This window comes from Octopus bimaculoides, chromosome 2 (genome assembly GCF_046866305.1).
Source record: "Octopus bimaculoides isolate indiv1 chromosome 2, ASM4686630v1, whole genome shotgun sequence".
Taxonomy (NCBI): Eukaryota; Metazoa; Mollusca; class Cephalopoda; order Octopoda; family Octopodidae; genus Octopus; species Octopus bimaculoides.
This window is the reverse complement of record NC_142929.1, coordinates 67,626,383-67,651,301: the sequence shown is the minus strand read 5'-3', so window position 1 is coordinate 67,651,301 and position 24,919 is coordinate 67,626,383. Positions and strand designations below refer to the sequence as shown.

Genomic DNA, 24,919 nt, shown 5'->3' with positions numbered 1-24,919 from the left:
AACAGCTAAGTTACAGAGACGTAAGCACACCAGCATCGGTTGTCAAGCGATGTTGGGGGACAAACACAAACACACATATATATATACATATAGATATATACAACAAGCTTCTTTCAGTTTCCGTCTACCAAATCCACTCACAAGGCTTTGGTCAGCCCGAGGCTATAGTAGAAGACATTTGCCCAAGCTGCCACGCAGTGGGACTGAACCCAGAACCATGTGGTTGGTAAGCAAGCTACTTACCACACAGCCACTCCTGCGCCTGTCAAAATTTCATATAAATTTTTCTTTCAAACACCAGCTTCATTATGACATTTATTTTAGAAACTTAATTATTTCCAAAATTATTTGAAACAAAAGCAATTTAATTTCAATAGTGACTTTAAATGTCTTTAATGTGGGCCTCAAACAAACACACACACACACACACACACACACACACACACACACACACACACACACACATATATACATACAAGCTGAATGGTAAATGGAAGTGGTTGATGGACATTTATTCATATATCTACATGCATCTGCATGGGTTGTATGTTAGCTGTTAATCCTGGTGAGGAAGCTCACGAACAGCGATATGTTAGAACCTGTGCAGTGTGTTGGTGCTGTGTGAAGATGTTGTTGATAACATTGGTGAGAGACATGATGGTGGTGATGAAGATAGAGGTCACTGTAATGTGGTCAGTGGTTAGACCTTAGAAGGTCTGGAACCAACAGATTCCAAGACTAAGAAGAGGTGAGTCTTTATAGCTAATAGTAGGCTCAAATGTAGCTTAGAACAGACTGTCTCATGATTTATTTGGAGGCTGCAAATGGTTGGGTTGCATATTGGCACACGATAGAGTAAAAGACAAATTGCACCAGTACCAACCAATCAGAGTGATAGACACAACAGGATCCAAAACAGTGCCCAAAGGTTACCTGTTACTTACTACGTTCATATGTATGTATATATAATAGAGAGAGGAAGTTCACTAGAGTTTGCTACATTATAGAAGGATAGTGTGGTCTTCCATCTATACTACCATGCCTATATGCTTTTCAACCTGTGTATTTTTGAAGTGAAACATATAGTGGCTGGATGTATTTGGCATCTACTTCTAGCATATAAGCATGGTAGTTTCTGTGCCTTTAATTATAATTTTATTCTCTGCAATTATCTCTCTTTCTTTCTCTCTCTTTCTCTCTCTTTCTCTCTCTCTCTCTCTCTCTCTCTCTCTCTCTCTCTCTCTCTCTATATATATATATATATATATATATATATATATGATGGATTTCTTTCACTTTCCATTTGCCAAGCCCATTCAAAAAGCTTTGGTCATTTTGGGGATATTGTAGAAGACACTTGCCCAAGGTGCCACACAGTAGGACTGAACCTGAGACTATGGTGGTTAGGACACCGACTTCTCAACCACACAGCCATGACTTACGAGCAAAAAATTACATCTAAAATTAAAACCATAGCATGCTTTATATATATATATATATATATATATATATATATATATAAAACTCAGCTTGCGAAGACCTGTTGGGGCAAGTGAGACCGAAACTGAACCAAATTTGATGACTGGCACCCGTGCCAGTGGAGTGCTAACGGCACCATCCGAGTGCGATTACTTCCAGAGCAGCGGTCTCGTTCCCGTGCCAGTAGCACGTAAAAAGCACCATTTGAGCATGATCGTTTCCTGCTTCGCCTTACTGGCACTTGTGCCAGTGGCATGTGAACAAAACACTGGACTGACTCCTGTGCAGGTGGCACATAAAAAACACCATTTGAGCGTGGCCGTTGCCAGTACCGTCAGACTGGCTCTCGTGCCAGTGGCATGTAAAAAGCACCCACTACACTCTCAGATTGGTTGGTGTTAGGAAGGGCATCTAGCTGTAGAAACTCTGCCAAATCAGATTGAAGTCTGGTGTAGCCATCTGCTTCACCAGTCCCCAGTCAAATCGTCCAACCCATGCTAGCATGGAAAGTAGATGTCAAATGATGATGATGATGATATATATATATATATATATACACACACACACACACACACTTACTATAAAATGCAGTTTCACCTTCAGTAAACTTGTAATGTATAATGCTGTTAAACCACTTGACTTTATGTGGCAGAAATGTAAATTCCAATTTACAGGCCTTATCTCCACATTGACTTCCTCTTGCTACAACAATATAACATGAATCATGGTGGTTTGGCTTGATTGCAGTTCACTTAGCAAACAATATTTTAAGTTTGAACTGTTTAATAATAACATTTAGAATGTTATGAACATCTCTGGCAAATTGTAATAAACTGCAAATAGTTAATTTATTTACTGGGTACGAACAAGAATAGTGTATTAATACTTGAAATTGAATCTATTAATCTTTTTCACACCAAGCTCAGCCATCCAAAACTGTTTGCTTTGAAACAAACCTTTGCTTTCTTAATTATCTGAATTAAAAACCTTCCATTATACTTTCATGTTAATTTTATGCCATGGAAAACACCAACTTTAATAATGATAAAGGTATTTTAGTAAATACTTCATTATTTAGAATATTAATTGAAGCAATTGCAACAAATTTCAGTCATCATCATCATCATTTTTATTATCTAGTTTTGCATGCTTACATGGGTCAGATGGAATTTTGTTAAGGCATATTTTCTATGGCCGGTTGTTCTTCCTGTTGCCCACCCTCACCTGTTTCCAGGTTAAGTAATATTTCCGCATGACCAGATGTTTTTTCATGGAAGACTGGACACAAACAACCTTGTTCGTATCTTGATGGTTCTCATTTACAACCATTACATGATATCAAAACATGGGTACATGCGCACACACTCACATATATATGCTCACACATGTACTCACATAAACACACACACACATATACACACACATGTATACACAAAGGGCTTTTTCCAGTTTCTGTCTACCAAGTTCATTTGGTCAGTCCAAGGCTAAAATAGAAAACATTTGCCCAAGATGCCATGTGGTAGAACTGAACCAGAGATGACATGGTTGGGAAACATGCTCCTTAACCTCACAACCATGCCTGTACCTGTTATAGGGTAGCAAAAATGTTAAATAACTATTTCACAGTTTTTCATCTAAAATGTATGCCTCAACTCACTTGGATCTAAATCATCTTGTTTTCAGTTAAGCTAAGCAGATAAGCTAATATGCCTAACCTAAAGACATAGCTTGAACCTGTTTTAACTCTCTTAATCAATAAGTGTCTACACTTCTCTGTTACCAAATGGAAATCATGACAAACTGTCTCAGTTCCTTTAGCTGCTAACCTATTTCTTGCTAGTCAGTTTTATGTCAAGATATTATCACTTCAGATTCACATTTGCCTAAAGCCCCAAACGCTTCTAACAGTCAAGTGATTTGCTTTAGTTAGTTGATTTCTTTTGTCTTTCAAGGCTATGTCATACTAAAATTCCTGCTCTTGAGAGCTTCAGATTCTGATGAATGAAGTATTGCTCTTGTTTTCACTTCCTTTGAATAACAGACATGGCCTTTTGAATGAAATTCAATAAATTAATTGCTTCCATCTGACTAACACTTTCAATAAAAATTTAAAAAGAAAACTATGTAATAATAATAATAATGATGATGATTCAAAATTAATCAGAAATTGAAGAACAATCCCACCTGAGCATTGAAGAATGGTTGTAAAATAGAAAAGAAAGTATCTTTAAAATGAAGTGAAGCTTGTGTACAACTTTTGACCAAATTTAATTTACTTGCAAGATGGTGCTACTAAACAAATTAATTTCTATAATCTTAAATGTCAACTTCTGCAAGAGATCTTGGAAATGTTCTAGGTTATTGATTTTCATGTGAGAGGATTTTGGTTTTGCTAAACCCGCAAACTACATGGTAATTTCCAGTTCATTTGACCCTTCACCACCAATTTATTCTCTTCCTGTTATTCTTCTTGCTCTGTGACTGCTTTAAGTGTAACATCAGGCACCAAATACCAATAACACTGACGAGTAACAGGATACGATTTTTAGATAGATTTTTAGATGGTTATCATCAATAATTGTTGAAATATTCTAATTTTCTCTCACAAGCCACAACAAAATGATTGAACCTCTGTGTGAGTCACTCAACCTGCTAGAAAGAGCAGCTAAATTTTCCTCAACTCAAACTGTACTGCAAAAGACAAAAAGAATATATTGGACAGTATAGGACAGTGTATATGCAAGTAAACGTGATGGTCATGCCTGGACTGCTTTGATCATATGTCTACTTCATTTGTGCTACATAGAACTGAACAATACCAACAGCAGGTTTTTCACTTTTAGCACTCATAAATTGTTTATTTTAGTAAAAATACTGAACATGCAATACATATGGATCATCATCACCACCATCATTATCATCATTACATCTGTTTTTCATGCTGGCATGAATTAGACATTTTGACAGGATCCATTGAGCCAAAGGACAACATCTTGTTCCAGTGTCTGGGTTTTGGCATGGTGTCTGTGGCTGGATGTGCTTTCTAACACACCAACCATTTTACAGAGTGTACTGGGTGCTTTTTTTTTTATTGGCACCAACACAAATGAAGTCTCCTTGTAACCTGCAAGACTAAAGAGACCTTTTGACTGAAAGGGGGATAGAAGATAGAGTGGTTGCTTCAAGTAGGATGTTGAAAGGTATGATGTGGGGAGCAGGAACATGTTTACTGTTGTGGAGAGTTGTGGCTACCTTGCATTTTAGATGAGGTGGACGGAGTGTGCTGAAAGAGAGGCAAATATGGTGGTGACAAGGTGCCAGAATGTACACTTGTCATCATGTATCCATATATATATATATATATATATATATATATATATATATATATATATCATCATCATCATCATCATCTTTTAACATCTGTCTTCCGTGCATTCATGGGTAGGATGTTTGACAGGAGCCAGCCAAGTAGAAAACAACTCTAGGTTACAGTTTTAGCAGGGTTTTTATGGCTGGATGCTCTTCCTAACACCAACCTCTCTGCAGAGTGAACTCAGTGCTTTTTACATGGTACTAGCTCAGGTAAGATTACTTTTGGCATGATTTTTACAGATGCACAAATTATTTGTTTATAGTGTCCCACCCATGGAAGGTGGACGTTAAATGATGATGATGATGATCAAATGTTTGTACTTCATATCACTGTCTCCATCAAATCAACATTGTCTGTACAGGTGCACTGTGTACCATGCATCAGGCTTTGAAGTGATCACAGAGCAACATGAGATGAAGTGTTTTACTTAAGAACACAATGCACCACCCAGTCGAGGAATTTAACTCCCTCACTACTAAGCTATGTGCCCTCATTATACAAGTTTATATGTATATATATATAATTTGCAAAGTTATTTGGTGATCCTGCCAGTGCAGGTGTCACTTAAAAAGCACCCAGTCCACACTGTAAAGTGGTTGGCATTAAGAAGGACATCCAGCAGCAGAAAACCATGCCAAAACTGACTTCACCTGTGTGAGTGCCGCGTAAAAAGCACCCAGCTCACTCAGCGGAGTGGTTGGTGTTAGAAAGGGTATCTAACCGTAAAAAAAAACCATGCCAAAACAGACACAGCAACATGGCACAGGCTCCTGCCTGGCCAGCTCCTGTCAACCTGTTCAACCCATACTAGTATTGAAGGAGGTTGTTTAACAATGATGATGATGATGAGTACTGTCAGGTCATTGTCAGTGCTACTGTAACATATAACCCAGTACAGCCTGCTTGGCAAGGAGATTGGTTTTTGTAGGACAAGACAAAAGACAAAACCTATCAAAGGATTGATGAACTCAGTAGTCTCAACAACCATCCAACAGCTGCAAGTCAGAGATGCCTTGTCTTTGTTTAAATATCTCTTGAAAAGAAGGAAAATTCTGATCTAACACTTACAACTTTGTTTGCATCTAATGTTGTCGCCTAGTTTGTCTTTTTGGGAAAATTCTTGCATTGTTTAGAGAGTGGGCCTTACCTTATTTTGAAAAGTTTCAGGCTCAGGTATTGCTTTTTTTTTTTTAACATCTGTTATGTGTTGCATACTATGGCTGGCCATAGTCATAAAATGCAAAACACTCAATGATGGAATGAAAGTGTATGTGTGGGTGGGGTAACTCTCTGAAAATGTGGCACCCATCATTGCCACATGGGTACTGCTTTAGGAGAACAGGCAAGTGATGACATTGCTTAGGATCAAATTACAACCATCATGTGTGTGTGTGTGTGCGTGTTTTGGTATGTGTGGGTGTGTGTGTGTTTTCATTCATTCATTTGTTTCTGCTAGAAATATTTGAAATATTCCAATGTTAAGTTCTTGTATCAAGGTTCTGTTGGTCAGCAATACTAGATATATTCATGTGTACTAGAAATAAGTAGATAGCTGTCCCAATATAAAACAAGTATTTAACAATAGACAGAGTAAGATGAGATAGTGTAATGTATATGGTAGAGCGATTTAACTTGTTTGTTTGCCTAACTGTAGCACCTTAGTCAGTCAACAAGTTTAATTCTAAGTGGACATACACAGGGGCACTCTTTAAATTTGTAAAAAAAAAAAAAAAAAAAAAAATGTTGTGTATGATATAAAGAGGATTTTCTCTCTCCTTTTTAAATATTTTTAAAATTATAAATTTGAACATGTGTGCATAATTCATCCAAATGGTTTACAGCTTTTAGTATTGGCTGTTCATGAATATGTGTTTGTTTGCTTGTATGTATGTGTATGTATATATATGTGTGTGTGTGTGTGTGTATGTGCATGTATGTGTGTATGTATGTATATATGTATGTGTGCACATGTTTTTCTCTTTTTATTTTTTTTTCACACAGATGCATGCTCAAACACACCAATACACATAAACATGCCAATGCACACAATACTTTATGTCTATAAATAAACATTATGTTTGAAATGTGGGACATAATTAATAACAAAATATTCAGAAGCTATTTAACATGGTTTTCTAAACTTGTGGACATAAAAGTACTTCCTCGTTAGGTTCTGTTCTTGTAGTAGCAAGATAACAAACTGGACAACAGTTTTATATTTCTAATAGTAAGTGTTCTTCTGTGATATCCATTTGAATAGTACTATACAGGGAGGTAAATCTTGTTTTTATAATAACTACAATACCAACTAAACTACATGGATCTGGATGAGTTGTGAAGTAACAATGAAGCCAGTCAGTTTAATCCTTATCATAGTCTGTCAGACTGGCTTTCCTGGGGGCCATAATTTTACAAGGAGATTAAATGCATATTGATATGACATTATGTAATAAAACAATGGCATTTCTCACAAAACTAGTTATGTTATTTTCTTATCCTAATTTATTTGAAAGCATTAAATAAAAGCCTTTGTGTAGGGGTGATACAGTAAAGTTTGCATGGGTTAGTTACCATCATCTTCATCTTCTTCATCATTTTATGTTAACTTTCCATGTCTTGTAAGTTATATGGGTCATTATAGTCTGTGTTACTTTTTATTCACAGTTACTACCTTTCTAGCTGACTCAGAAGACCACATCTAATACAAACATTGTAGTTTCGGCTTGGTTTGTATCATTTTTGGTCTGGTTTCTACTGTTTTGGGCTTGGCTTCTATGGAAGGCTGTACTTCCTTTCTATAACCAACCACTTCACAGTGGGAACTTGATGCATACTATCATAGCTCCAGCATCTGGGTGGTTATCTTGTCCTCGACAAGACTAAAGGGTTAGTTGTAGGATTAATCATATGATTCTGTATTTTTACAATGTCTTACATATTCATTCTTAATATATTTCAGCAAATTCATATGTAAATATGCTAATCTTTGTTGTATTTTGTCATTGGAGAACAGCTTCACCTTTCAGATGAATGTGTGTTTATCACACATTCAATTCATTAGCCTAAGGGAACTTTGAAGCACCAAGTTTATGATCAATGAAGAGAATGGATGTTAAGGTATATAGATAGAAAGTTGATTGCATCTGTATCAATGGTTTGTTAGGGTAACATGTATGGGGGTTAATTAGGTCTGGTCATAAATGGAAGCAGTACTTAGGTCTGGTTATGACTGGAAGTAGTAGTTAGGTCTCAGAACTAGAAGCAGTAGCTAAGTCTTAAGTATAGAGTTCCAATACAGTGGTTTATAGTTCATGGTCTGAAGTATAGTAGTTCAGCAAAGTGGTTTTTGGATATTGCTTTGGATATTGCTTTGTATTCAGTGGTGTGAAATATTACAGCTCAGCAAAATAGTTTCTGAGTTTTAGTCTGAAATGCTCTGGTTTAGTAAAGTGGTTTTATAGATCAAGGTTTGAAATAACAGCTGCTCAGCAAATGTTTTTCTAGCTATGGTCTGAAATATGTTGGTTCAGAAAGAGGTTTTTAATTCATGGTTTGAAATACAATCTTTTAATGAAGAACAGATAAAGTTTACTTGCTAATGAGATCTTATCAGAGAAATTCAAGGAATTCATCAAAGTTCAAAGAATTTAACAAAAAAATTTTAAGAATTTAGCAAAAAGAAAAAAAAAAATTCAAGAAATTTAGAGAAATGGAGTGTGGGGATAATTCTGCTTCTATTTTTAAAGTGTGTGTAATGAATCACATCTACTGGGTAACTTTTATTAATGTTTTTTTTTTTTTTAATTTCTTTATGGAAATATTGATCCCACTGTTTTCCATTTAGAGTAATAAAGAAAACAGGTCCAATTGTGGTTTCAATATTCTCTTGTCTTCACCTCCATCACATCACTTATAAGTTTCAGGCTTGGTGCCACCATCAAAATACAACATTCTTCTAATAATATTCTATTTCTGCAAACATCTGCCATTTTTTAATCTTTTTGTTATTTTTTTAAAGTTTATTTTTTTTCTGCTGCTGCCAACAAATCATTCTTAAACTCACAGTTATTATATCCTGTTATTTTCCAATGCCATCCCTACCACACCTATAACATTATATTAAACATTATTGTTTGTTTTCACTGTACTGTAAGCATCATTTTCTCAATTACTAATCCAACATTTTATCTTATGCTATCACAATCATTATATTTTTTTAATGCTACCTCATCAATGTCTCAAACATTACAATTACAAACAACAGTTTTGTCTTTCTTCTTAACATTTCCCATTCTGTTTTATTTATTAGAAATAAACAAATCTTTCAGTAGTATTCAAAAGTTATTGCCTTCTGTCAACAAAAATTATAGGTTTTAAACCTGTAACTTGATAAGATCTTTTTTCTTTAAATTCTTTTTGCAAGCTCTCACTTCCTATCAATTGAACATTTTTTTTGTTTTTAAATCTTTTTCTTTTATGTTTTTTTTTTTTAAATTTCATTTTTGTATTTTCTCTCAGTTCTTTTCTGTGATTTTAAAAATAAATCTTCACACAGCTAGCAAGATAAAGGAATTAGTTATAAGCTCCTTGCTTTAATTATATTCAGAAATATTTGCACATTCATCTGCATTTCCATTTAAATGTGTAATTAACAGATGTTCCTTGTCTTAGAAGATTACATTATGTGATATTGGTTCATTGATAACATATTGTACTCATGGCATCTCATTGCTTGAGTGTGGAAACTACTTTTGAATGATTTAACGTTTCATTCTTCTCCAGTTGAGATGTACCAGTAATACACTGATAGTAATAAATTCAATTAATGGTTGAATTCATTAACCCTTTTGATACCAACCTGCCTAAGACCACCCTTGGCTCTACAATACAAACTTCCTGTTTTAAAGTGATCTAAATTAAAACCTTCCATAAAAATTCAATGTTAATTTGTATTCCGAACACCAGCTTAAAACGAACAAGTTATTTTGTTAAATTCTCCATCATTTTCAAAATTAATTGAAACAAAGGCAGTGTATTTCACCAGAAATATGGTAGCATAACGGTTACCATCTTTGTTTGTGTATAAGTTGCACCTCTAATTTAATGTTAAATGTTGGTACAAATTTTTTTCCCCCTTCATAGTTTTAGTTTTGCCCTGTGTATTAGTCACACCCTAATTTTTCTTAGTTAAAATCAGTTACAACATAGTGTGATTTATACATGAGTAGATACAGTAAATTCAGGCAGGAAGCTTATCTAGACATTAATAGTATTTTTAACTGTTGATTTATAATCTCTGTCAAAGAACAAGCTGTCCAAAATGTCATGAATCAGAATAACAGTGTCCTGAGATCCAATTAACACCATTTCTCATACATTTCTTTGTCTTACCCTTCAATAGCAACCTACCATTGTTAGCATGACATGTTTTATTTTCATCTATTAGAGGTCGTTCAGCTGCATCACATGTCCATACCTGTAATGTCACCTAACTCTCTTGCATACATTATGTAACTGGGCTAACAAAGCAGCCTCTAGTTTATTACTTGACCTGCTTGAAACAGCACTCAAAATTTCCTCAATTCACACCCAACCATGTCAGAAATGGTCCCTTTGGATGATGTGGTTGTGTCTTCCCTAAACATGGCAAACAGATGGATGGTCAAGGCTGGAATGCCTTTGATCATGGTTAACCTGAAGATCGAAAACAACATTATCTAACCAAGTCAGTAAGAGAGTCTCCTCATGGTCGCTCATCTTGCTAAAAGTAGCAGCCAAGTCTCCCTCATATGTGTGTCCTTTTTATAAGGACATACTGTCATGTAAAAGGACACATTAAATGATATAATACTTGATTCACTATACCTCATAAAAGACAGGATTGTCATGGCTGGAGTGCCTTTCATCCTAGGTGTATTTGTCCATAGCCGACCTGGGGCTATACAACAATATCAATATTATATAATGTCTTTAATTTCCAGTTAGTTTCCCAGTTCTCTTTCCTCTGTGTCCAATGGATCTATTTTAAGATTTTAATTTTAGATGTTTGTCAGAAAGAAAATCAGCGATGTAAACTTTTAATAAAACTGGCTGAGAAGACGGTAAAATATTTGTTTGAGGCAGTTGATAGGATGGTAATCAGACTGGATTGAGATGAAAGTTTTCTTTTCCTGTCTTTTTTAGATAGATTCTTAATATATAAGTTATTCAATGTCAGATGAATAGGTGTTTTGATGTTTACAAGGCGTCCCAGACAAGAGAGATTGATGTGGCTGCTGTCTAAGCCTGACTCATCATTGTCATTGTTGTTGTTGTCGACATCATCATCATTATAGTCATCATACATTTGTTTTCCATGCTGGTTTGCTCTAATGTCTCATTTTTGATATATCTTCTGTAGTTGGATGCCATTTCTTATGCCAATCATTTTGCAGAGTGTACTGGGCATCTTTTTTTCATGGCATTAGCACATGTGAGATCATCTTGTAACTCTTGTGGATTACAAGGTGACAACTCTGCAGAAAAATGTAGGCTTGAAGATAGAAGCAGAAATCTGATCTGACTGCTGACCAATGAAGTGAACTCTACTAAAGTTGTCTGTAGTGTTGGTATTTAGCGCTAAGTTGCTAGTAATTGAACATACCTATGATTAAATTTAGTTGTATCTTGGGAGCGTCATTTTGCCAATAATAAAACTGCACTGGTTATATTTCACTTCTTTTATTAGTCAGCTAGTTGACCAATTGATCTATAGATTGTTTGATTAACTTGTCTGTCAGTTAGGTTTGTTGAAGTTCTTTTACTGCTATTCACGACCTTGTCAATGACATGCCCTTTCTGCATCAAGTCTGAAGCAGTCACTGATGAGGTCATGAAAAGTAATGAGAAGACTTTGACGTACTTAGCTGATTGATTGATTGGCTAAATGTTTAATCAAACAATTGATTACTTACTTGGTTAAATGGTCTACTAGTTGACTACTACTACTACCACTACTACTACTACTACTACTACTAATACCACTGCCACAAAATTGATAAATGTGCCAAGGCCACTTTCCAGAAAGGGAAATTGAAGACTTCACATTCAGTGGTGTTGGATGTTAACAGTCATAAAAGAATTTGAGCAGGAACAAACTTGCAGATACCTTGGAATAAATTAGGGCTCTGGCATTCAGTATGCAAGTATGAAAGAGAAGATCAGGAAGGAATGTTATAGGAGAGTTCGAACAGTCCTAAAATCCAAGTTAAATGCACGTAACAAGGTGTTAGCTATAAGTTCCTTAGCAGTTCAGGTTGTTATTTACAGTTTCAATGTGTTAAACTAGAATATGAGAGAAATAAGGAAGATTGATAGGAAAATCCATAAGCTGCTGACTTGCAATAAGGTGCACCACCCAAAGGTAGATGCAGATCATCTTTACCTACCCAGAGCTCAAGGAAGTTGAGACTTGGTGCAGTTTGAAATTTCCTGCAAAACCACCACAATTGGACTGGCAAAATATCTTGAAACATCTAGTGACTGGATACCCATGTTGAACAGCATGATAGAAGTGCAGCAACTGTAGTTGCAAAGAAGGTGAAATCAATTGCAAAGCAAAATGCATTTGAACAGTTGGCTAATAGGTAAGAACAAAAACCTCTGTATGACAAATATGTGGCCCGTAGCAAACAAGCTGATGTAGACTAGAAGCACACCCATCAGTGGCTATGGAGCTCAGGGCTAAAGGAAGAGAGTGAAGGCTTTATCTTGGCTGCCCAAGATCAGAGCTTATTGACCTGGAACTATCAAGCCAATGTGATGAAAAATGGTGTAGACCCAAAGTACTGATACAGCAACGATGGGATAGAAACATTTGACCACCTAATCTCTGGATGTAAGGTTTTAGCACCTGTAGAGTACAAATCAAGACATGACAGAATTGGCCAATATCTACATTGAATAATGTGTCAGCATTATAAAATCAAAACTACTGACAAATGGAGGGAGAAAATGTAACTATTTTTTGGGACTTCCCAGTATGTACAGACCAGACCAACAAAGCAAATAAACCAGATATTGTTGTGAAAGATCAAAACAATAACGTCTCTTTATTGATTGACATGAGCATACCCTGTGACTATAATATCTCGGCAAAAGAATTTGATAAGCTCAGAAAATATAAAAATTTGCCAATCAAAATTGAAAAGATGTAGCATTTCAAGATGGTTACAATACCAGTAATTGTAGGAGCAATTGGAATGGTCAAAAAAGGAACTGAAAATTATTTAAGAATGATTCCTTGTTTACCATCCATGCAGGAAGAGCAAAAGATTGTCTTAACTGGTACATCACACATATTGAGAAGAGCATTGTTGCTGTGAATTTTCTTCCCTCCCCTCTTTATTTTTTTTTGTTTACTTTTTTATTTTTTATTGTTTCCTTTTTCTCTCTGTCTTTTGTTCCCTTTTTCTCTATCACATGACTTTGTAAATGAACAATCTGGTGTGTTTATTTCAATGGCCTACCAATGTATACAGTACGTTCCTCTGCCCTAGGTGTTAAGAAGACCCTTGGCAAGAAATGGAAACAGAATTGAAAGAAGATGCTAATGAAAATAATAATAATAATAAAAGAAATAAAATAAAGCTAGTGTATGTGTTTATTATTGGCAAATTGACCCCCTCATGATAAAATAAAAGTTGTTTCAACATGTGAGTTTGCATCAACAATTTTATAAACCAAATACAGAAACAAAATATTCTATGATCAAATACTTTCCAACTGTGACCATTTTGCCTATTTTTCAGACATATTGCAGACTAGACTATATTATTCAAGCTGTCCATTGTTTTTAAAGATGGTGTAGTTTGAGGATGATTTAGCTTCTATTTCTAGAAAGGCCTTCAGCCCTAATATAACGGTGAATAAGAACAGCTATTGTATTAAGTGAAATTTTGAAATACAGGCAGTGTAAGCATAGGAACTATTTAGATAATAATATAAACAAAAAAATTAGCTCATTTGGGATAAGAGTTTTAATTAGGATGATAATGATGCTGACCCTAAGATGAATTATGTAAATTACTGATGTGTAATTACATACTGCATTAGATACAACCTATGGATATACTCTTAGATCAGTGCTTCTCAACCAGGGTTCGTACAACCGCTGAGGGTCCATATAAGATTTTGGGGGGGTCCACATAACAAAATAGTAAATTGGGGATCCAAGGTAGTATTTTAAAGTCCCCTGAACAAATTTTGCTTCAGATGTTTGTATTGATATGTATTGCAAGAAAGAGCTAGGGTTCTTTTTCTAACATTTTACATACTTCAACCTACACAAATTATTGTGTAAAGAAACAAAAAGAAATTTTGAAAGAAGTTTCTATAAAACTAGTTTTTAAACATCGAACAGCTATGGGGGCGGGGGGGGGGGGGGGGTCCACCAGAATAGAATAGTAATAAGAGGGGTTCATAGGTAACAAATGCTCTAGATATTTTTTCTTTATATTTTCATCTTTTGTTTTAGTCATTGGACTATGGCCATGCTGGAGCACTACCTTGAAATCAACCTCAGTACTGATACTTGCTCAAGAAACATAAACAAACCAACACTAGTTATCAAGCAGTGGTGGCATTCGATGGGGGTGGGGGGATGAATGACAAACGCAGTCAGAAACACAATCACAAACGCATGCACAGAATAGTAAGATATGTCAAGGGTTACCAAGGAAATGGCAACAGGGAAAGAGAATTCTGGAAATTTATCCATCCATGACTACAATGAAATAAATATCAGATTAACATTTTCAAAACAAGAAAAATATAATAAAAGGGGAAATATTTGACAGGAGCTTTATTTTGCTTGTCTTGGCTGTGGCAAATTTCCAAATATCAATATTTTTATGAGCAATTGACTATTGAATCAAATATTTTATTGTTGAATAATGTACTTTAATCTTTCTTGTTCTTGTAGTTATCTATGTATTTTTTATATATTTTGTTTATTTATTTCATTTTTTTCCTTGTTTGGATGAATGCATCAAATGTTTTTTATACAGTTGGATGCCCTTTCTACTGTTAACCATTTAACTGTGAGAGTAGGAATATGACCTGGTTTTACTTGTTGTTGTCAAAGTTATTGACTTTGCTGAAGGTCACTCAACATTATGGCTGCTGTAAGATTTTAACTTCTAAATGATATGGTCAGTGATCCAGCTCTGTTAAGTAAACATCATGACCAAGTTATTTAGGCTCACTTCTGTATATGTGGATTTGTGCATGAATTTCAAGAGTATAAGAATTATATCCAGATAGTTATTTCAAACAGAAGCCACTCTCATTTCACGAAGCAGGCCTCTTATCTGTTTTCCATCTAGACAGACAGACTAGGTTTTATGTAAAATAAGATGCTTAAAATCTCAATAGAAGCCTTTATATTGCAGATTCATTCATGGGAAAGATAAATCAAGTAACAAAAATACTTGTAAATTTTTGTTTTTACTGACTCAAGCTAAAATAAAAACAAACACGGTTACTACTGTGAATCAGCAGAATTGTTTGGGCGTTGGACAGAATGTCTAGTGGTATTCACTTATGGTGTTTCATGTTGTGAGTTCTAATCCCACCAAGGTCAACTTTGTCATTCATCTTTCCTTGGTTGACAAAATAATGTACCAGTTGAGTGCCGGAGTTCATAAATCTTGTGTCTGTTAGACATTAATATTACCTCTTCTCATAATTTATTTAATCTGTTGGGAGGTGGAAACTCAGACATTGAAATTTGGATCAAATGTTTCACAGTATTTAGTTGTGTTTGTCTTTATTCTTACTTTAATTCCTACCTAGGCTAGCCCTGCCAAGGTTACTAAAATAAATACCAGTCATGTACTGTATCAGTTCAAATGACTATATTTTTCCTTGACAAATAAATATGAAGTCTTATTACTATACTAGAAATAAGTAGAGAATAAGTGTCTCCTAGAGATGAGACAGCTGAATGTAAGAGGTATCGGGCTATTTACTCATAAAGTAAGTTCTATTTTGTTGTTGGTCTCTTGTATTTAGTTCTTTTCCTCCTATTTGTAGTACAAAACCCTCTCTTTCTCTGTGTGTGTGTGTGTGTGTGTGTGTGTGTATTAAGAAGAAGGAGGCAGCCAGAATTTTTGATAATTCTTTATTAGCGCTATCCAAAATTCTGACTGCTTCTTTCTTCTTAATATTCAATATCTATATACTACTTCAAACATTCTCCCTCTACACACACATGTATGTGCACGCGCGTGCACACACACACACACACGCAATATGTGTGATATACGTTAACTGAAGCTTACTCATCACTCGCAAGTGAGTATGGTCTGGTGGCTTGCACCACACTTTCACTAGTTGCTACAGGTACCCATGTAATCACCAGTGGATATAGACATGCTCTTTGCCCTCCCACTCTTGATCCAGTGGAACATTGAGGATGTAATGAGTGGAAGGAGATAGAGCTGCATCAGTAGTTGGCTGGTATTCATTTTCAGCTGAGTAGACTGGAGCATTGAGAAATTATGTACCTTGCTCAAGGACACAATATGCCACCCAATCAAAGAACTGAGCCCATAACCTTATTATCAAAATGTCATCACCCTAAGCTAATACTTATATCATCATCATCATCATGATCAATAATAAATGTCCACTTTTCCATGCTTGCATGGGTTTGACAGAATTCATTGAACAATATTTACTATGGATGGAGCAAGGTAATTTTTCCCATGACCAAACATGTTTTTCATGGAAGACTGGAAGCAAACAACATTGCTTGTGTGACTGTCATGCTTGCTTACAACCATTATGTGATGCCAGGACAAAGGTACACACACATACACATAGCTTAGGAAGCTGCATAGAGCCAAAGAAACCATACCAAAGCAGATAGTAGAGCTTGGTGCAGCCCTTTGTCTTGCGAGCTCCTGTTGAACTGCCCAACCCATGCTGGCATAGAAAATGAACATTAAATGTTGATGATGGTAATGATGATATATGATAGGCATCTTTCAATTTCTGTCTACCAAATCTAGTTTGAGTAAAAAGTAAACAATGTTTTGAACCATGAAGAATTTGTACCAGGTTTTTTCAGAGTTTTGAATTTTTTAAAACATTTTCTTACAGTTGTCTGATAATACAGACATAGCCTTACCCAAATGCATCAATAAATTAACAATAATATTTTTTTCACCATTGTTACAGTCATCTGAAATGGAACTGTCAGAGCTCGATATTCAAACTATTTTACTATTCAACTCCAAAAAAGGACGTAAGGCAGCTGAAACTGCTTGCTATATCAACAAAATGTTTGGTGAGGAAATGACCAGTGCTCAAAAATGACTTAAACAATTTTGTAGTGGAGACCTGAGCTTTGAAAATCACGAGTGTAGTGGATGCCCATCTGTCATCGATGACAGTTAAAGATCGTCATTGAGAAAGATCCATGTAAAACCACTTGAGAACTGGCAAAAGAACTTCAAGAAAATTGCCTGCAACCATTTGCATGCGACTGGGAAATTAAAGAAGCTCAACAAATTGGTTCCACACAATTTGAATGAAAATCAGAAAATGTGCAGATATGAAATTTGCTCATCACTTCTCCGTAACCAGACCAATCCATTTCTCAATTGTATTGTAACTTGCAATGAAAAGTGGATTCTGTACAATAATAAAAAACATTCTTCACAGTGGTTGGACCGAAATGAAACACTGAAACCCTTCCCTAAACCCGAGCTCTTCAAAAAGAAGGTTATAGTGACTGTTTGGTGGTGTACTGCTGGACTCATCCGCTATAATTTCTTAAAGCCTGGAAAAACCATTCCTGCAGAAACATATTGTCATGAAATTGCCAAAATAAACGAAAAACTGCTACTCTTCCATCCCAGACTGGTCAACAGAAGAGGGCCAATCATTGTTCAGGACAATGCTCGACTACATGTTTCACTAATGACGCTCCAGAAGTTGAGGGAACTTGGCTATGAAGTTCTTCCCCACCTAGCTTATTCTCCAGACCTTTCTCCTATCGACTACCACATTTTAAAGCACCTTGATGGTTTCCTGCGAGAGAAGGAGTTAAAAAATCAGACCGATGCTGAAAGTGCATTGAAAGAGTCTAAACAAGCTTGTAACTCGTTGGCAAAAATGTGTTGATTGTAACGGTACTTACTTTGATGAATAAAATTTCTGCTTTGTTGAAATATATTGTGATGAATTTCATATTTCAAAACGTTGCTTACTTTTTACTCAGCCTGATACGTTTCATTTGTTCAAGGACTACACAATGGGACTGAATCCACATTGTTGGGCAGTAAGCTCCTTAATCGCATAGCCACACCAGCACATTTCATATACAGGTGTTGTTGCCACATAAAATGTACTCATGCCAGTGCTGCATAAATGCACCTGTGCCAGTGGCATGTTCAAAGCACCCAGCACACTCTGTAAAGTGGTTGGTGTTAAGAAGGGCATCCAGCCATAGAAATCATGCCACATCAGACAATTGGTGTCTGGACAGCTCCATGGCTGACCAGCTCATGTCAAACGGTCCAACCCTTGCCAGCATGGAAAACAGACGTTAAATGATGATGATGATGATATATAATATATAAATCAATAAGTATGGAAAAATAACATGAAATGTTGATAAGTTTTATTGCAAAATTATGATTTCTACTGATTTTTCTGTATTTGATTATTTGGTAGTCATTTATTTTCTTTTTATTTTCATATTTGTCTTCTCCTTGGGTTTTTATTCAGATCCAACAAAGGCTCATTTAGAAATAACATTGTGTTTTCCTTTTATTATTGTTATTTTGTAAGGTATTTTGGAAGAATCATCTTTGCCAATAATAAACACACACACAGACACTGATTGCAGCTGTTATTCATTTCTTTATTATTTAATTATCTGATTGTTAACCATTCAAAGTTTTCCATCATTATTACCCGCTTCTCTCTCTCTTCCTCCTTCTCTCTCTCTTCCTCCTCTCTCTCTCTTTCTCTCTCTCTCTCTCTCTCTCTCTCTTTCTATATATATATATATATATATATATATATATATATATATATGTATTTGTTACTCTTCCAAAATACAACAATGCTTGTTTTTGAAAAACATTCTTTCAGATCAAAATTCCTGCCAAACCTATATTTTTGGCATTTTTCCCTTTTTTTTTTTTTTTTTTTTTTTTGTAATCAGGAAATAAATTAGCTAAAAAAAAAAGAAGAAAAAGTCAAAGAAAAAAGGTTTCTTAATGAATATTATTAGGTTACATGTAAATGTTTATTCCAGAATGGAGAAAAATAATACTTTTCAATTCAGTGTTTCAATTCTTTCGTAGTTTTGTGGCTCTGTTCCAACAATAGAGTCACTATAGAGTTGCTTGACCTGCTAAAAATAGCAGGTGCATCTTCCCCAAATCACGTTGGATAATTCAGTTCTAGATATGCTATGCCGGACAATAATAATATAATGTCCTAGACTTCAATGCTGTTGATCTCAGATGATTGATCTGGATTAAACTACAACAAAATCAACACAGACTACTATAACAAAACTTTGAAAAATAACAACACCTCTACAGGCCAATAAGGGAGCCACAATGTAGCTGTTCAACTTGCTAAAAATAACTGCCAAATTTCCTTCAAATAATATACTATCTTAAGAATGTAATTACACACTGGATAATATAGTCCAGACTGCTGTTTTCTGATTCTTTCAGTAGTTTCATTCAGTAGACTGTGGCCATACTGGAGCACAGTTTAAATAAGTTTAGTCAAAGAAATTGACTTCAGTATTGATTTTTAAGTCTAGTACTTATTCTAGCAGTCACTTTGTGCTGGACTGCTAAGTTAAAGGAACATAACCAACACTGTTGTCAATCAGCAAAGGTGGATGGTGGATGAGTACAGATATCTCTGTATCTCTCTTTTACACACACACACATACACACATGTTTTATGGGCTTCCACACAGTTTCTTTTTATGAGATTGACTCACCGGATATTGGTCAACCCTTGTCCCAGACATCACATAGTGAGACTGAACCTGAAGCTACATGGCAGCTAACTGAACTTCCTGTCCACACAGCTAGCCAAGCCTGCACCTACTTCTGTGCCTAAAATGGTGGATGGTCATTACCAAAAGGTCCATTTGGTCAGGACTGCCCTGGGCTAAAAGACAACAGTAATACAAACAATTTCATGTCTATTAGATACAAACAGCACAACTGCTACAACATCATACAGGGTTGTTATATTACCTAACCTTATATGTTTTTTTTCTTTACCTGGTTAAACACTATATCTTCTGATCCATTGTCAGGGGAAAACAATAATAACAATGTTGAATGGTTCTACGTTTGAGTTGAGTGTTAAGTTTCACATCTCTCTATCTTCTCTCTCATCCTCCCTCTTCAGTTTTTGTTTTGTATTTTCTGTTTGTATCTCACTCTTGTTTTTCCTTCTCTCTTGTTTCCTCTTCTTTTCCTCCCTTTATTTTCACTCTTTTTTCCTTCTCTCTTGTTTCCTCTTCTTTTCCTCCCTTTATTTTCACTCTTTTTTCCTTCTCTCTTTCCTCTTTTCTTCTCTTTATTTTCACTGTGTTCCTCTCAATCTCATTTTGACTCCTGCTATTTCTCTCTCCTTCCCTTCCCACCTCTCTCTTTCTTTGTCTGTCTCTCTCTCTCTCTCTCTTATAGTTGTTGTTAGTTTAAATATATAATAAGAATGAAGCATGATGGGTGATAAAATGCTACAAACTGGTGAATGATTAATTGGAGCAGAGAATCTCATAGAATGAGATAATTAGACATAGCCTGAGATAACAAGGACTTGCAGAAAAATCAATGAATTACACATCTGACTACAGATCTAACTGATGCCATATATTATTGTCATGGAATGTGTTGGCTGATTTCTTCTTTAACCATTTCCAGACTAAAGAACACCTAATTAGAGGGATTCTCCTTGGAAGATCTTTTGCAATTTCAGAACTTGCCCTTTGTTGTTTTGTTGTTTATTGAACTTGATTGGTTCTCATCTATATTTACTCAAATAGTAATACATTTTCACAGAAATAACTGTTGTTTATCATCATTATTGCTTTTAATGTCCACTTTTCCATGCTTGCATGGGTTAGGCAAAATTTGTTGATGCTCTTCCTGTTGCCAAACTTACTTGTTTCAAAACAAGGTAATATCTCTCTGTGGCTGAACATGTTTTCACAGAAGATTGGAAATGGAAGACTGCTTGTATGATAGTGATGTCTGTTTACTACTATTTGCATGATGTCAAGTCAAAGAGACAGAAACACGCATACAAATATATTTGCACCTCCACACGCTCACATCCATGCATGCAAGCACACACATGTATATATGTATGTATATATGTGTGTGTGTGTGTGTGTGTGTGTGTGTGCAACAAATCCTCCCTACCTAAACTAAAAACTCTTAAGCAAGTGTGGCCCTTACCAGAATTAGAATCTTGATGAGGGACAATCATGCAATATTAATGTATGGTATGATATAAACAACAAACCACCATAAACCAATAAATCAATAACTCTTTAACAAGTTCAACTCTGCAAGAATAAAAGACATCTTAGAACAATGAGACCACGAGATACAAAAGATTTACAGGCAACAAGTACATCAAATGATCTCCCATCATCAGCTGCCTAACAGGCTTCATTATGGTTTCAGCACTGGCAATGTCAAGAGCGTTAAAAACATAAAAGCTGCCTGGGAATTAATAGACAGGAAGCAGGAGCAAATGTTTGCGTAATATGTCCATTAGCTCTACATTTGTTTATTACAAATGCAAGCATCAAATCTCTAAAATGTACCATACTTACAGCTATAAAAATTTAGAAAGTAGAAATACTGCATATAAAATATCATTAAGAATACCTTCATAAAGACATTGCTACTCAAAGAATTATAGAATTTAAAACATACTAGTGAACTAAACATATTGAACAAAATTTATTAAATCTAGTTGAAAGCTCAGATTACTAATACATGAAACAGAAAACAACCTAAGGGATAACCAACACAGATAAACTAAAGAACATAGACCAATTGACATTGCTGCTCCACAATTTATAAGATATATTTCAAACACAAAAACATAAGTAAAAAAACACAAGTAAACTAGCAGAATAACATATCAGTTTATCTATTCAGGCCCCAACCATCTTAAAAAAGCATGATATGGGAATAACCTTCTATTGCTCAACATGTCATCATCATCATCATCATCATCATCGTTTAACGTCCACTTTCCATGCTAGCATGGGTTGGACGATTTGACTGAGGACTGGTGAACCAGATGGCTACACCAGGCTCCAATCTGATTTGGCAGAGTTTCTACAGCTGGATGCCCTTCCTAACGCCAACCACTCCCAAGAGTGTAGTGAGTGCTTTTATGTGCTACCGGCACGAAGGCCAGTCAGGAGGTACTGGCAACGGCCACGCTTGAAATGGTGTATTTTACATAAACCTTAATTACAGAAAATAAATTTAAATGAATATTTCATCTAAAAATATATACATAGTATAAGATAATATAAAAATGACTAAAACATCCAAGTCATAATGAAAATAACTCACTAAAATACTTAAACATGATAACACATTTAAAACAATATAATTGTAAACAAATTGAATAATGTGTCATTTAAATTTCAGGTGTTAAAATGCCCACGACTTCGGAATAAGTCATTGTAGAACTCTAGCTATTAAATTTGAATTATAGAAAGTATTTAAAAAATATTTTCACCTAAAAACTTATATATAATCTAAAATTGATTAAAAGAAGCGAAATGCAATATCATTCTATGTTGTTTAAAATAACATAGAATGATATTGGACAAAGAAATTAAGACTCACCTCTTTATTCCACTGCTGCCTACTAAATCTACTCACAATGCTTTGTTTGGCTTGGAGTGATAGTATCTTGCTCAAAGTGTTATGCAGCAGGACTGAACATGTTGTTTGGAAGGTTTGCTTGATTAAGGACTGAAGTGGCCTGATGAACAACAACATAGATATACACACACAAACAAACACACTTACACACACCTATGCAAAAACTCTTTCATTTACATATACACAAAGTAATAATTGTGAATATAGCAAAATGTATTCATACTTATTCCAAATGAAGCTTGAGTAATTGAAGTTGTAGACATAATCTCTTACTGAGTTTAATATTAGTCCCTGGCCCTTGTGCATATTTATCAAGAAACCTTCTCTTGCAAGCTCTCAGATCAGATTTGAGGTTAATTCCTCTTTTTCTCCAACTAGTTTTAGAGGGCCTGTAAAAGTCATCAGTATTTTGCCTTCTCTGAATAAACTATAAAAAAAGATTATATTGTTGAGTCTAAGATAATTAGTATTTATGACAGCTGGTATTTAAGAGGCAATGAAAATTTAAGACAACTAACACTTAAGATACTAATGTCTAAGAAATGACATTTAGAAAATATAGTTTAGTAAAATTGTTTTATGAAAAATAAATATGAATAGCTTCTCTTGTATGTTTTATTAGCACAAGGTCAGAAAGTATATTTATGGGTACTTTTCACTCTTCTTTGCTATTGTCGTTCAGTGCATGGCAGGGTTTACTAACCACTGCTATCATGCTGGAAAACCAGGTCATACCAGATGTTATATTTCAGAAACTTCTATACCCTTGCAGAAGACAAAAAAGACCCTCAACTATTGATTATTAGGAGAAGCATACAACATGAAATTGAGTATTCAAAAAGCTAATAGGAGGCAGAAATTTTTGGCATGCCATGGTGAAACACCACTTGGTTGCAGTGGCTTGAAAGTATTTTATCCTCTCAGTGTTTTCTATTCTGTAAAGTGGTTGGTGTTAGGAAGGGCATCCAACTGTAGAAACCATGCTAAATCATACTAGAGTCTGATGACCCCAGCTTGCTAACTCTGGTCACACCGTCCAACCCATGCCAGCATGGCCAATGAATGTTAAATGATGTTGATGATGTTCTTATTTTTCTATACTGGCCAGTGTTAAATATTGTGTTTTTATGAGTGATTGTTCTAATACTGTTTTGGCTGATGAGGTCATTAATGAGATTTAACCATATCTTGAGTTATTCCCCATACTTGTACTCACTGGAATGACATCAGTTATTGACTAGTATTGTGTTTTCCCTCACCACACAATCATTTCTTCTTAACTTTCTAATAGATACTTCCTGCATGAAATATGTTAATGCTAACTTAACTTTTACAAATCAGAGTTGACTAGATTCAGAATGCAGTGGGTTATCTTAACAAATGAAATGAAATTAAAGAGGGTTTTGAAAGCAAGAAGGTTGTGAAATTTAGGAAATTTTCTTCCTGTGTACTTGATTGATTTTTCCATGCCTTTAGGGATTGGCTGAAATGAAATAATTGTAAAGTTGCAATCCCTGGACTAGAGACTGAGGTTTTATTGGCAAAAAACAGCTGACACAATTCATGGCAGAGCTTTTCTCCTAAAGGCAAAATGGTTTCTTTTATTCCTCTGACCTGTCAGATCCTATCAAACCATCCATGGATTACAGATGCTAAATCATGATTATGATAATTATATATCAGTGCTATCAGATGTTGTGATATACCACTGGTCATAAGATGCTATTTCACATTGTTGTAAGTTTTGAATGATGTCACCTCATTGGCTAGGCAGGTAGGCCAACATACCCTCTTAACAGAATGCCAGTTTGTTGCAGGATACTCATTTTATAGTTGAGTGGACTGAGTGACTGAAGTAACATGAAATGAAGTGTTCTGCTCAAGAACACAATGTTTCACCGGTCTGATAATTGAAGCCACAATCTTGTGATAGTGAGTGCAACACTCTAACCATTAAACCACATGCCTTCACGCCCACACACACTATATATATATATATATATATATATATATATATATATATATATATATATATATAACTGGTACTCTGTCAGTTACGATGAGGGTTCCAGCTGATCCGATCAACACAACAGCCTGCTTGTGAAATTAACGTGCA

The 24,919-nt window shown here is 35.2% G+C and overlaps 1 protein-coding gene across 7 annotated transcripts in view; it reads left to right on the top strand.

Annotated features, from left to right (window-relative positions):
• Nucleotides 1-24,919, top strand: part of LOC106878549 (uncharacterized) — a 338,719-nt gene that overhangs the window by 116,957 nt on the left and 196,843 nt on the right. The window lies entirely within an intron of this gene.